We start from the raw sequence: 13,646 nt of genomic DNA, 5'->3' as shown, positions 1-13,646 counted from the left end.
GAAAGTAAAGACTGGATATGTTCCCTGAGGTGAAGAACTAAATGCAGCTTACATGTCAGTTACCTGAATATTGGTGATTTCTGTTTGGCAAAAATAAACAAACAAGTTAGGAAGGCTAAACAAAACAAAACAAAACATATTGCATTCAGAAAAAGGTAAAAATCATATCAACACTGATCATCTAAATCAGTGGTTCTCAACCTGTGGGTCGGGACCCCTTTGGGGGTCGAATGACCCTTTCACAGGGGTCACCTAAGACCATCCGAAAACACATATTTTCAATGGTTTTAGGAATAATTTTATGGTTGGGGGTCACCACAACATGAGGAATTGTATTAAAGGGTCATGGCATTAGGAAGGTTGAGACCCACTGATCTAAATAGTTCAGAATAGGGATTACCTGATTACCTTACTTGTTTTATGGGAAAAAAATCAAGCATAATAAAAATTGCATGAATATTTCTCAAAAGCAATTGTCACATTACAAGACACAGATTGACTCCAAACACAGTCTTTGTTTTTATGTTTATGTTTTAAGCTATGCTTCTTTGGCATTACTTATCACACGCTGCACTGATTTATGTTATTTTATACTGGATGTCAAACAAAGCCTTGGATAACTTTTTAAAAACGACGAAAAAGCAACTGTACAGGATCTACACAACCCTGTGAAAATTTAAAAGTTGATTTCGCTGCTTATACTATAATGAACCATCTCACTCTTGTGTGATGCAGCCATTTATATTTCAGCACAATTTCAAAAACTGCACCGGAGCCCAGTGCCAGGGGCAAATTGTTTCTAAATCTCAGATACAGTAACTCCCCATAGAGTTCTCACTATTGTGTGCGGATGGGTGGCGGGGTAGCGAGTGGGGTGGAGGCCATGGAGGAAAGGAGGCCTGAACTGACAAGCAAAAATACCCAATTTTCAACGCCAGGCTCCAAAATCGGCAGCCGGAGTCTGCGAGAACCGATGGGCTTGAAGAAGCCCTTCCATCCGATTCAAGAAGGCCGTTTCCTCGTTTTCACAGCACATTCCTACCCTCCGCCCGTCCGAAGCGAAGTTGCATTGTGTGTTCAGTTGTGCTAATCTCCCAAGAACGTGTGTCCGGGACAGCGGCCTAACGTTGCCCAAACGTTACCATCTCGACGTTTCTTTCTCGGCACCTGGCGGGCATTGCGCTATAAACCGCGCCGCCGATAAAAGGACCTGGCCTCAAGGAACTTCCAGCGGCTGCCCCTCGCTCAGCCCCGGATGGCAGGCAGCGGCTCCGCAGGGAGAAGAGCGACCTCCCCTTCCTCGCACCGGGGACAGGCGCCGCCGTCTCCCCTTAACAGCGCCAGCAGGTCCGAGGGGCTCTGACGGGCAGAGAGGCCTGACGAGACCGGCGCGATCCCTTTCGAGCGGAAAGGGCAGCGTGCACATCGAGCCCAGACCACGACTCGCCCAGCCGCCGACTTACCTGTCGTTTCCCGCTGTAAGCCCTCAGGCTCTGGCGAGACCGGCCAGCTCCGGACGCTGGGCAGGCGGGTGATTGCTCCTTCAGCCGACGCCTAGGCTAGGCCGTGCGGCCAATTGCAAAGGACGTGAAGCGCGCGGGGAGCCGCCGAAGGCTAAGGCGGGGACGGCGCTAGGCCGGGCCAGGCGAGGCCTGGGAATGGGAAGACCGTCGGCGCTCTAGGCGTGCGCGTGGCTGTCGAGATGGTGGCGGCTGAGTAGGGCCGCGCTGCGCCTCCGCCTTTTCCTCTTGGATCAACCAGAACGCAGCGCCACCATCTTGGAGGAGGAGGAGGAGGAGGAAGAAGAAGAGAGGAGGGGGAGGGGCGGGTTTGCTGAAGAAGGAGAAAAAAAAAAAAAGGCAGAAGAGACGGATGTCAGTGCGACGCAGCCTCGGAGGACTGACGGAGAAGGAAGCTGCGGCCCGGCATGCATTGCGCGCGGGCAGCCGCGTGGGGGGGACAGAGCGGCGCGCGCTTTGGTGTTTCTCCCACCCACCCCCTGCCGCTCTAGGGAGATAGAGCCATAGAGTCTTGGAAGATAAAAGGGGCTTTGGGTTGACATGTGCTCCTTTCGCGCTCTTGGTCAGCTGAGGGGTCATCATTCCCCGGCAGTGTCAGAACACTTGGATGGCGGAAGCAATTAACCAGACGGGGGAGGGCGGAGTGTCAGTTCTCTAGACGGCCAACTGTCCGAGACGATTTTAAGAGGCTTCCCGCGTTGAACAGGAGATGGGATAGATAGACAGCCATCCCAGCCTTTCTATGGCAGCCACGCCGCTGGCCCTTGAGCTTGGGAGCACGAGAGCAATTCCTCCAGTCGAAGCTGGCGGGGCCAGGAGAGGCAGTGGCGCGAGGGATTAGGGCAATGTTTCTCAACCTTGGTAGCTTGAAGATGGGTGGACTTCAACTCCCAGAATCCCCCAGCCAGCAGCGCTGGCTGGGGGATTCTGGGAGTTGAAGTCTACCCATCTTCAAGCTACCAAGGTTGAGAAACACTGGATTAGGGTGATGCTGCAAGAGGAGAATCCAGGGATTGATGTGGGGTGGGTGGGAGCCCGAGTGTCAACTAAGTGCAAATCCAGGGAACGGACAGTAGTAAGCACGTGAAACACTGACTAAACACAGGTGTCGGAATAGAGTTGGAAGGGACCGGCGGTTCCCAACCTTTTCTATACCTTGCACACTAGAATGCTTCTGATATATTCTCGCACCCCTTACAAAAGTAATACCTGTTTTGAATTATGCATATGCACTTCTAAACCCAAGTTTTAGAAGTCTTGGAATATCGTCTTGCACCCCCAATTGGGAATCTAGTCCAACCCTCTGCTCAAGCAGGAGACCCTATACCATTTCAGACAAGTGATTGTCCAGTCTTCTTAAAAAAACTCCAGTGATGAAGCACATACAACTTCTGAAGGCAAGCTGTTCCACTGGTTAATTGTCCTCACTATTAGGCAGTTTCTCCTTAATTCCAAGTAACTTCTCTCCTTGATTAGTTTCCATCCATAATGTAGGTGTCTGATGGAATCAGTCTAGCTGCATGAATGCCATTTTTAAATTACTATGGTATAGAAACAAATGGTCAAGTGCCTTGCAATATTAGTTGAAAACCTTGCTGAACTAGGATGCAAATTTTCATGGGTTACAGGTCATTGCTTCAGGGTGAATTATACTTAGGAGAAAAGCACAACTTGAACAATTGTATAGATACATGTCATCCTCTTATTAATTATCCCAAATTTTGGATATACACTGCTCAAAAAAATAAAGAACACAAGCAGAAGACATCCGAGATCTGAATGAATGAAATAGCCTTATTAAATACTTTGTTCGTTACATACAGTAGTTTTGTGTTCCCTTTAGTTGTTTGAGCAGTGTATAAACTACTGTATGTAAAGAACAAAGTATTTAATAAGGCTATTTCATTCATTCAGATCTCGGATGTCTTCTGCTTGTGTTCCCTTTATTTTTTTGAGCAGTGTATATTAGAATAAATAGCATTAACCAAGAAACTCATTAACTGGTTCTCTAGTGTATAAAATTATAAATTTTCTGTACAGGGTGGATATCCGTGCGAGACAGGATGTAGTACTTAATTTGTGTTTCTTGATTTGGTGGTGTGGGAAGGGATTGTATCGAGAACACAACTAAACTTTCCTCACGACTTTGTCTATTGTAATGATCTAGGCTAGTGATAGTGAATGTTTTGGGTTTGGTGTGTCAAAAATTTAGAAAATGCCTAACTTAATTGCTGGCATGTCATTCTCTCTCTCTCTCTCTCTCTCTCTCACACACACACACACATATTGAATAAAATAAAAACAAATTATCTCCCCCAGTTGTAGGCCACTCTGAACAGTGGCGCTCGGCAACAGCGTCAAGGTTAGGCCTAAAATGGAGACCTGGGCTTTGACTTCAGTCCTAGTGCCGCTGCTTCCACTCAAAAAGGCTACCTTGCGTTGTTCCCAAGGTATGTGAGCCTTGGGGAATGGCCCAATTATTCCTGCAGCTCAGTGCTCCCTAGGATCTGTTGCATGCCATTTACCTTTAGGCAGTGTTCTCTTTCTGTTGACAAGCCCCTGCACCCTACCCGAGGTTACTCCAGTTCGCACAAGGCATTTGTTTTTGAAGTGGCTTCAGAGAATGCTCCTTTGCAGCCTCTGAAAACCTTGCAAACGGAAGCCCTGTTCTCAAATGATTTTTAGAGGCTCCAGAGGCTACACGAGAGCACATCCCCTTCTTGCATGGCCTCCACAGCAGTGGTGGGTTGCTCCTGGTTCCGTCTGGTTCTTTAGAACCAGTAGTAAAAGTGGCTGGAGGCTCCGCCCAACCACCTGGACATAATAATTGACGATCTGCGCTTGTGCAGAAGCGCCTGCGTGCAAGCAAGCAAGCACGTGTGTTTCCGTTGTGAACTGGTAGTAAAGGTAAGTAGAACCCACCCCTCTCCACAGCTTCTGAAAATCACATAGAATAGGGCATGCTTTGGAGAATAGTTGTTGTTGGGTATTGGTAAACACTTGTGTGTCATCCAAAATGTTATGGTGGATCACCTTTGACACACTGATAGTTTTGCTATCATTGATTTAGGTAGTGTGTAATGGCTGGGAAAATTTCCTTCAGTATTTTTTTACATTGTTGATAAAAGAAAATCCTGTCAAACATACAATAAAACCTTATGGAAATAAATACTACACTTGTGAAAAAGATCTGCCATTATAGTTGATTGCAAACTGAGCATGAGCTGGTGGTATGATGTGTTAAAATCACAGAAGTAATTGTTCCACTTTATATTGCTTGGGCAAAGCCCACCTCACTTACTGAGTCCACTTTTAGGTATTACACTTGAAGGATTTACAGAAACTGCATTAGTTTCAGAAAAAAGAACGATCAGATTAGAAATGAAATCCCACGAAAAGAGATTGAAGGAGACGGATATGTTTAACCTTGAGAAAAGACTGAGAAGGGTTGTGATAACAATCTTGAGTTATCTTCTGAAAGAAAGACCTGCTGTTTAAATTGGAGGATGTGGAAGAATAGATTTCAGTTATAGGAAAATAGACTTTGATTCCATTTTGAAAAATGTCCTAACATAAGAGAGAATATACACAGAAGAGCTAATTAAAAATACTCTGAGCTCCCTTCAGTGGTGGTGTTTAAGCAGAACCTGGGCAGCTTGTATAAGGTTGGTTTAATTTGATTTTCTATGCTTAGCAGGGGATTTGACGGCCCAAATGGCCAATGGTATTTCCAAGATTTTATATCCTTAGATTCTCAAGTATTGAAAGAGTAATTATGGAAGTCTTCACATTTCTTTCATAATGCATTCCTGCTTTAAAAATTAATAAAATTGCAAGGAAATAATCATCATCATTAGAAACAAAACTTAGTCAAGGGAATGTAGGTGGCATTTCTTTCATAGTCACTCTGAGATATCACTCTATTATTGTTGCACAGTCAATATTCATGTTATTTCTTTCAAATAATCCAAAATAAAATTGTACCCAAGAAATGTTTGCATTTGATATTCCATGTATAGATAGCCCTCGGCTTACAGCAGTTTGTTTAGTGGCGATCAAAGTTACAACAGCACCGAAAAAAGTGACTTATGACTGTTTTTCACACGACTGTTGAAGCATCCCCAGGGTCACATGATCAAAATTCAGACGCTTGGCAACTGACTCATATTTATGACGAATGCAGTGTCCTGCATGTGATCCCCTTTTGTGACCTTCTGACAAACAAAGTCAATGGGGAAGCCAGATTCATTTAACAACCTTGTTACTAACTTAACAACTGCAGTGATTCATTTAAGAACTGTAGCAAGAAAGGTCGTAAAATGTGGCAGAACTCAGAAATGTTTTGCTTAATAACAAAAATTTTGGGCTCAATTGTGATTGTAAGTCATGGACTACCTGTACTCTGTAGAGAGAGAAAAGAAGAGTTAAACGAATATAAGAAATGGGGAAAATGAGGATAAAACAAACAAGAACAAATTCAGTTATGTGTCCTTGGACCTTGTTTAATTGGGAACAAAAAACAACGATTTCCCAACCTTATGCCCTTAAAATACATTGAAATTCAGCTATTCAGAGGTGCAGGTAACATTATGTAATCTCAGTATTTTAAAATAGCAAATACAATAAAAAGACATGGCAAGGTGTTTATTTCATGGACTTATAATAGGGCCATCTAACTCAAACCAAGTGACTCTTAGTGTGCAACTAACAAAAATATGTTAAAAAAGAACAATATATAAAATACAATATGGCAGCTAAATAGGATAATTAGACAACCAAAAGGGGATTCACTCAACTTGATTCAACCCCCACTTCCTAGTATTTTCTCACAAGTGCAGGGTCAGATTATTTTTCAGATCAACTGAATTTTGATCCCATTGGCAACAGGGACTGACTGCCAGCTTGTTGCTTAAGCTTGACATTGTGGGCTCAGCAAAAATGATTGGCTCAAAGTCACCCAGCTGGCCTTCATGGTGAGTGAAGGTGAGACTAGAACTCACAGTCTCCCAATTTCTAGCCTAGTGATTTAACTCTTAGACCAATCTGATTCTGCATTTAACTGGATCCAAATATCTGGGGAAAATGCCAGGAGTTAACAGTTTTTCTATAGGCAAATAGAATTGGGCACTGGTTTCATATTGGATGGAGATTCCAGAAATCAGGCAGCAACAAAACAGCACACTTCCTAGGTTCCATATGATGGCAATGTTTAAAAGAGAAAAATGGGAGGATGCTATTGGAATGTGTGGGGTGGGACAGATGTTCTTGGGAGAAAGTGGCCCTATTCTATTCCATGTACGACAAAGGGTGACAAACAACACCTTGAACTGCACACAGAAGTCTGTTAGGAGGCAGTGCCACTTACAGAATCGTGGTCTCATATGATTATAATGAGGTGAACACATAACTACCCATGCAATAACTACCTACTGCATTCTGCACTAACTGAAGCTTCTGAGTGGTCTTCAAGGGTAGACCAATGTAGAGTGTATTGCAATGCAATAATCCAATTGTGAAGTGACTTAAAATGTGAATGACCGTGAGGAATACCTTCCAATTCAGTAATGGATGTAACTGATGCATGCTATACAAAGGCCCCCATGATCACAGTTGCCATTGCTCTCACATCACACATGAGTCTAAAAGGGGCAGTGCCACTCCATCCAGAATTAAAGATGGAAATGCTTCAGTTCCTGGATATGTGGGACCCAGGATTCACAGCCATTTAATCTTGCTGTATTTGCCCATCCAAACCTTCAAAGCCTTCAGACATTGGGAAAGAATTTTGATGGCTTCCTATATGACTGGGGGCAGAGAAGATGTATCACTGGGTATTATCTACATATGTGCAATACTCCACATTGTGCAATATAGTCCAGGTTTGGTGTATGTGTTGAAAGGTAGGGAAGATAAGGTACTGTCCATAGACACAAGTAAGCTTCTCCAACAAATACTGACTTGAAACAGCCCCAGAGATGTTCTTTCTTAGCCCCCAAAGTAGGTGCAGAAGGGTACCATGGTTGATGGTATCTGGAGCCATTGAGATAAAAGAACCAGAATAGTTGTACATTCCCATCCCAAGCAAATCACAAGTAATTGATAAGCAGGACCAAACCCATCTCATTTTAGTCTGAATCCTGACTGAAAAGTATCCAGGTAACCCACTAAAATTAAGGTCTTCTGAAGTTGGAGGCCAACTTCTTTTCCAACCACCTTCTCTAAAAAGGGAATGCTGGAGACTGGATAAAAATTGTCCAGACCAGCTGGATCCAAAGATGGCCTCTTGATGTGTGTGTTTGTGTATCACCACCTCTTTGAGGGCCATAGACTCTCTTCATTTACCACTGTATAGATCCATCCACATGCCCATTCTCTGGAAACCCCTAACCAACCAAGAGGCACATGTATCTAAGGGGTTTTTCATGATCCTTATTGCTACAGTATAGGTTCTGGAAGTTTTTTCTGTCACCTCATCCTCCAGAGGGCCTCTGAAAACAAAGGTGCACAATGAGGTTGGTGCACAGGGAATCTGTATAGGCCCGATCCAAACTAAAGTCTCTGTGGCCCCCTTGTTCCAGGTAATGACTAAGGTCTTAGTCAAACAATGTGTTAAAAACGCAAGAAAATCCACCTAATGAAGTCCTGGGTGCCTCAGAAAGGCCTCACCTACCTGCAAAGGGAAAATGTTAGTGTAAACTTCAGGGTCATTATGTAGAATCGAAGTCTGGAAAAGGGTTCAGTTTTGACTTGTGAGACTCATACTGTAATCCTCTCATGCCCATTATGTCACTAGAAATATTAAATCCCACCTAACCTTATATCATACTGATATAGACAGCATGAATAAGTATATTAAAGAGGTGAGGAAGTGACATGTGGGGACACAAACAATGAACTCTTAGGAGTAAATATTTGAGACATAGGTATTAAATTTATGGTTGATACTCTTGGTCTGATGCCAGTCATACACAGTGAGTTGGGCCATTCACCCTATGAAGTTTTCAGTACAATTTGTTACTTGTTTAATTATTCAGGTCAGGCCCAATATAAAAGACTGAAGCCTTTCTTATAACAAAGGTATTTATTTCTTGTCTTCCTCAGGATTACATTTGGACAGCTGAGGTTCTGACAGGAGCAACGACTTATATACAGAGGAGGCGGGGCAAAAGGTAAGTAGGAACCAATGAAAAGGATCATAATGACATCACACAATAACATATATACAAATATACATATTTACAGAGAACAAGTTAGGTATTTTCAATTGTAACAAATCCCCCTCTAAAATACCTAACCAATAGTAAATTATTAATATTATATATGTACATTAAGTTTAGAAGTTAAATATACATGTTGTTTGGTTGCTAATGGTTTAGTGAGAATGTCAGCAATTTGTTCACTAGTATCGCAATGAACAGCTTTAATAAATCCTATACTCGATAATTGTCTCACATGTTTGTATTTGATATCGATATGTCAAGATCTTTGGCCTATTGCCTCGGAAGCTGATATATCTATTGCTGCTTTATTATCTTCATTGATGATAATTGGATAAATAGGTTCATCCCATATATTAGATAACAAATCATCAAACCAGGTTAGGTTATTGACTGCTTTAAATAGGCAAACATATTCGGCTTCTGCTGTAGAGGTGGCAATTAAATTTTGTTTGCCAGTGTACCAATGCACCGTACAACCATTTATAAGAAAAACATATCCAGAGGTGCTTTTTCGGCTCTTTGGGTCACCAGCCCAGTCTGCATCAGCGTAGCAGGTCAAAGTTGGCTTTTCAGAAATGAATGGTTCTAAGTATAGACATACATCAACGCTAGATTTCAGATATCTCAGAATTCTCTTGATTCCTTCCCAATGGTATAAGTTAGGATTGCTTACATGTCTTGACAACAAATTAACGGCAAGGGTGATATCAGGTCTGGTCCAATTAGATATGTATAATAATGACCCAATAATTGATCGATATAAAGTGTTTTCTTTGAATGGCTCGTGTTCATTGTGCATGTTTCTATGGAAGTCGGTTGACATGGGAGTTTCACAAATTTTTGAGTTTATCATATTGCACTTTTGTATGAGTTCTATAATTTTATCTTTTTGGGACAATTTGAACCCCTTATCGGTTTTATCAATTTGGACTCCTAAATATTTGTTTACCTTTCCTAATATTTTTAAGTTGAAATGTTTACCCAATTGTTCAGCAAATTCATCACATTTAATTTTATCATGTCCAAAATATAATATGTCATCAACATAAATCAAAACATATTCAATAGAATTATTATTTCTTTTAGTGAAAAAACATAAATCAGATGAAGTAGCTATAAAACCCCTATCTTTAAGTATTTTTGATAGACATTCATACCACCGTTTGCCAGACTGTATCAATCCGTAAAGACTCTTATTCAATAGCCAAATCTCTCCTTTTTTTGTATTCTTTTCTGGGGGTGCTTTTACATAAATTTCTTTATCAGGATCAGCATGTAGATAAGCAGTTTGTACATCAAACTGATATACGTCTAAATTTAAGATGGAAGCTAGTACCAATGCTGTTTTCACACTTTCTGATCTAACGGTTGGAGAGTATGTGTCCCCATAGTCATCAGGAAATCTTTGGGCAAACCCTTGAGCTACTAACCTAGCTTTATATAGGAATTTATCATCTTCTAGCTCTTTGATTTTAAATATCCATTTACTGCCAATGGGGGACTTTTCTGTGGGTAGATCTGTTGGTGAGTATACATTTAGTTCCTTCAAACTATCCATCTCCTTTTTCATTGCTTCCTCCCACTTATTTTTTTCTTCTAGAGGTAATTTGAGTATATCATCATATGTATTGGGAGTCAGATATTTTGCATGGATAGACAGTACGTAATCATCTAATCTTTTAGGAATTGTACCCCTATTAGATCTAATGGGTCTATTTGGAGGTTGTTCATTGCTATGCATATATTTAGTTTCTTTTTCAGTTAATTGGTCTACTTTCAACGTGGGATGTCCTTTTTTCCATTCATCATTAATTATTTTTGGGTATTTGAGTTTGTTTGTTGTTATAATTTTGGGGTTGGTATCTTTTGAATAATGTTCTGTGTGTGTGTGTGTAGTGTTTTTTGATTCTGGATATATCTCGTTGAGGTGTATTTTTGACCAATTCGCATGTTCATGAAACACTGCAGATCTGGATACAATGAAATGGTTATTTTTATCAATGAAGCGATATCCCTTGGTTCCTGATTCGTACCCCATAAATATTAGTTTTTTGGATACTTTCTTTCCTTTGCGCCTCAATTGTGTGGGTATATATACATCAGCAGTTACGCCAAATATGTGTAAATGTCCAATTTTTGGTTTTTTGCCATACATGAGTTCATATGGAGTTTTGTTGAGTGTACTTGACCATAAGCGGTTTAGAGTATAATTGGAATAAGTAAGGGCTTCAGCCCAGAATGATTGGCTTAAACCAGCATCGTCTAACACACATTTAACCATGGTTTGTAGCAAACCATTTTTTCTCTCTGAGACTCCATTTTGAAAGGGGGAGAAGGGACAAGATTTAAAGTGTAATATTCCTTGTAATTTTAGCCAATTTGAAAATTCGTTGGATAAAAATTCCGACCCTCTGTCGGTCATTATTTGTTTAATTTTAATATTATGTAGTGTTTCTACCATTTTAAAGAATTCCTTAAATTTTTTGAAAACTTCACTTTTATGATTAAGGGTGTACACAAACCCAAACCTGCTGTAATCATCGACTATGGTGAGCAAGTATCTTTTCCTATATTTAATTGAAGGTTTCATTGGGCCTACAATATCCATATGAACTAGCTGAAAAATTGAATGTGTGGTGCGAGTGGCTTTTTTGGGCTTAGGTTTGTTTTTGAGTTTGGATGAATTGCATACGGAGCATTCCAAATAATTTTTACAATTTTTTATTTTTAAGTCTTCGGAACATTCTAACATTTTCCGTATGACAGGAAAACTTGCATGTCCTAGCTTTTTGTGGAGTAAATGGGTACAGTTGTCGTGTATAGGTTTACCATTGTGTAAATTTTCTGATATATTAGTTTCAACAGTTGGTATATTATTATTACCCCCTTCATGACTATCTGGCTCTGCCTCTTTGTTTTTTAATTGATAGTTTGCGTAGATTAATTCGTTATTTTGTGGTAATAGATATGTTAGTCCTTCATTTGTGAATAGTTTGCCAATGTTTCTGTTGTTTTTAGTCATAAATACTTTTCCACTTTTGAATGTGGTCTCTACTTCATTTTCTATGCTTAGTTTTAGAGTTGCCAATATATTATTTGGAATTTCGGGTATAAATAGCACCCCCTCTATTTTTCCTATACCTTTTATATGCGTGTCACCTACTCCTCTTACTAGGACTTCGTTTTGGTTTGCTACTTTTATGTAATATTCCTTTTCTGTGAAGTTGTTTAATATTTTTCTATTGTGAGTTGTGTGACATGTGGCTCCAGAATCAAAGAGCCATGTGTTGAGTGAATCTGATGTTGATGTATCACTGTCATTTATTCCATATAGTGATCCTTTTTTGTTTTCCCTAGGGTTGTTTCTGTATATTTGTTTTTCTTTAGAATGTGGTGATTCCCTGCATTTATATCTGTAGTCAGGAGAAGTTCTATCTAGGAAATGTATTCTTCTATCTTTGTGATGGTATGTATCACTATATTCTGCATTCTTGGGGCAGTCTCTTTTTTGATGTCTTTCAGATCCACATATTGAGCATTCATGTGGGTATCTGTTTCTGACTCTAAAATCTGTTCTTTTTTGATTTCTACCTTCCCTTTGATGTACAAATCGTTCCTTTCTAAGTCTGTCTTCAGCAATAAGTTTATTGGTAAGGTTTTCTAAGGTAATTTGTTCTAAACTTAAGTTATCAATTAAAGTAATATAGTTATCCCAGCTGTGGTCTAATGAATTGATTATAATGCTTTTCATAGTGTTATCAGAAATATTTTCTCCCCTTTGGATGAGATCTGCTCTGGTTGCATTCAGATTTAGGATATGTTTGCTCATAGATGTATCATGTTTTAGTCTGGCAGAATAGAAATCTCTTGAAATTTTAATGGTTGTGGCTACACTTTTGCTATAAAACAAATTAAATAATTTTTGATATGTTTCAGATACGGTTAGATTATGCTCAATACTAGGAAGGATACTTGGGGAAATAGAAGCAATTAATAAATAATAAGCCTTATGATGGCGGCAGTCTATTACATAAATCCAAGGCTTGTCAGGTGGATTATCAATAAAGAATAAAATATTTTCTCTCAAATATATAATTTGTAAACACTGGCTCCATTCCATTAAGTTGCTTCCATCTAATTTTAATTTTATAAAGTCTGTAGATAGTGTTCCTGAGTGTTGTGAGAAGTTATTTATGTTCAGGAGCTGTCCATGGTTTAAGACCTTAGCATACTCGCAATAAGGCTTAGGTATGGTAGATGCATGTCTGTATTTACTTATCTCTATGTTCTGGCTGGATCTGTGCTGACTTGTATTTATGTCTTCTTCTTTTTTCTTTGCAGGTTCGTTCTGCGCATGCTCAGTCCTCATTCTTCCCCAGCAGTCGACGAGGGAGGATCCTGTGCCTGCAGCTCCCGGGATGAAGTCCCAGTCGGCCTTCTGTTCTTTGGCTTTGTTTCCGGAGGGCCTCTGGTGACTGAAGAATGCCCGGGATGCTGTCCTGCTGGTCGGGAAGTCTCCGAAGTTGCAGCGATTGAAGAAAAATCCACCGGAGGCTTGTCGGCCATGATCTTCGATGCGGTCAGGAAGCGGAGCTCGAAGCAGGCCGTTATTGGCGATGAAGTCGGGTCGCTCAGCAAGGTGTTCTTCAGCAGGTAAGTATGGTTGCCAGTGCGTCTTTTCTCGGGTGACTAGTTCTTCTTTTAGATAGTTTATTTCTTTTTGACTTTTGGTAGGTATTAGTTTAGAATTTTCTTTTTCATTTTCTGATTGTTTGTTTGGTATTTTTAGTTTAGTCCCGAATGCTGCAGTTAACACCTGCATGGCATTATCTATTTCAAGTTCAGTAGGTTGAGTATTGTATTGGTTAAATAGTTGTTTTTTATTTATTTCTGGACTCGGGTAGGC

The 13,646-nt window shown here is 40.5% G+C and overlaps 1 protein-coding gene across 8 annotated transcripts in view; it reads right to left on the bottom strand.

The window, feature by feature from the left end:
* Positions 1-2,009, bottom strand: part of UBE3A (ubiquitin protein ligase E3A) — a 42,780-nt gene extending 40,771 nt beyond the window's left edge. For 6 of the 8 annotated variants that reach the window (XM_087895335.1, XM_087895337.1, XM_087895338.1 and 3 more), the window contains exon 1: positions 1,464-1,940. The gene's annotated coding sequence lies outside the window, so the exon portion shown is untranslated. Of the gene's footprint in view, positions 1-1,463 lie in introns of all 8 variants that reach the window. The other 2 variants (XM_034431361.3, XM_087895336.1) reach the window with 2 other exon arrangements.
* Positions 2,010-13,646: the final 11,637 nt, after the last annotated feature.

The sequence above is a fragment of the Pantherophis guttatus genome, chromosome 5 (assembly GCF_059756535.1).
Source record: "Pantherophis guttatus breed Tessera chromosome 5, ASM5975653v1, whole genome shotgun sequence".
NCBI lineage: Eukaryota > Metazoa > Chordata > Lepidosauria > Squamata > Colubridae > Pantherophis > Pantherophis guttatus.
Note: the sequence above shows the minus strand (reverse complement) of the source record. Positions and strands in the feature narration are given on the sequence as shown.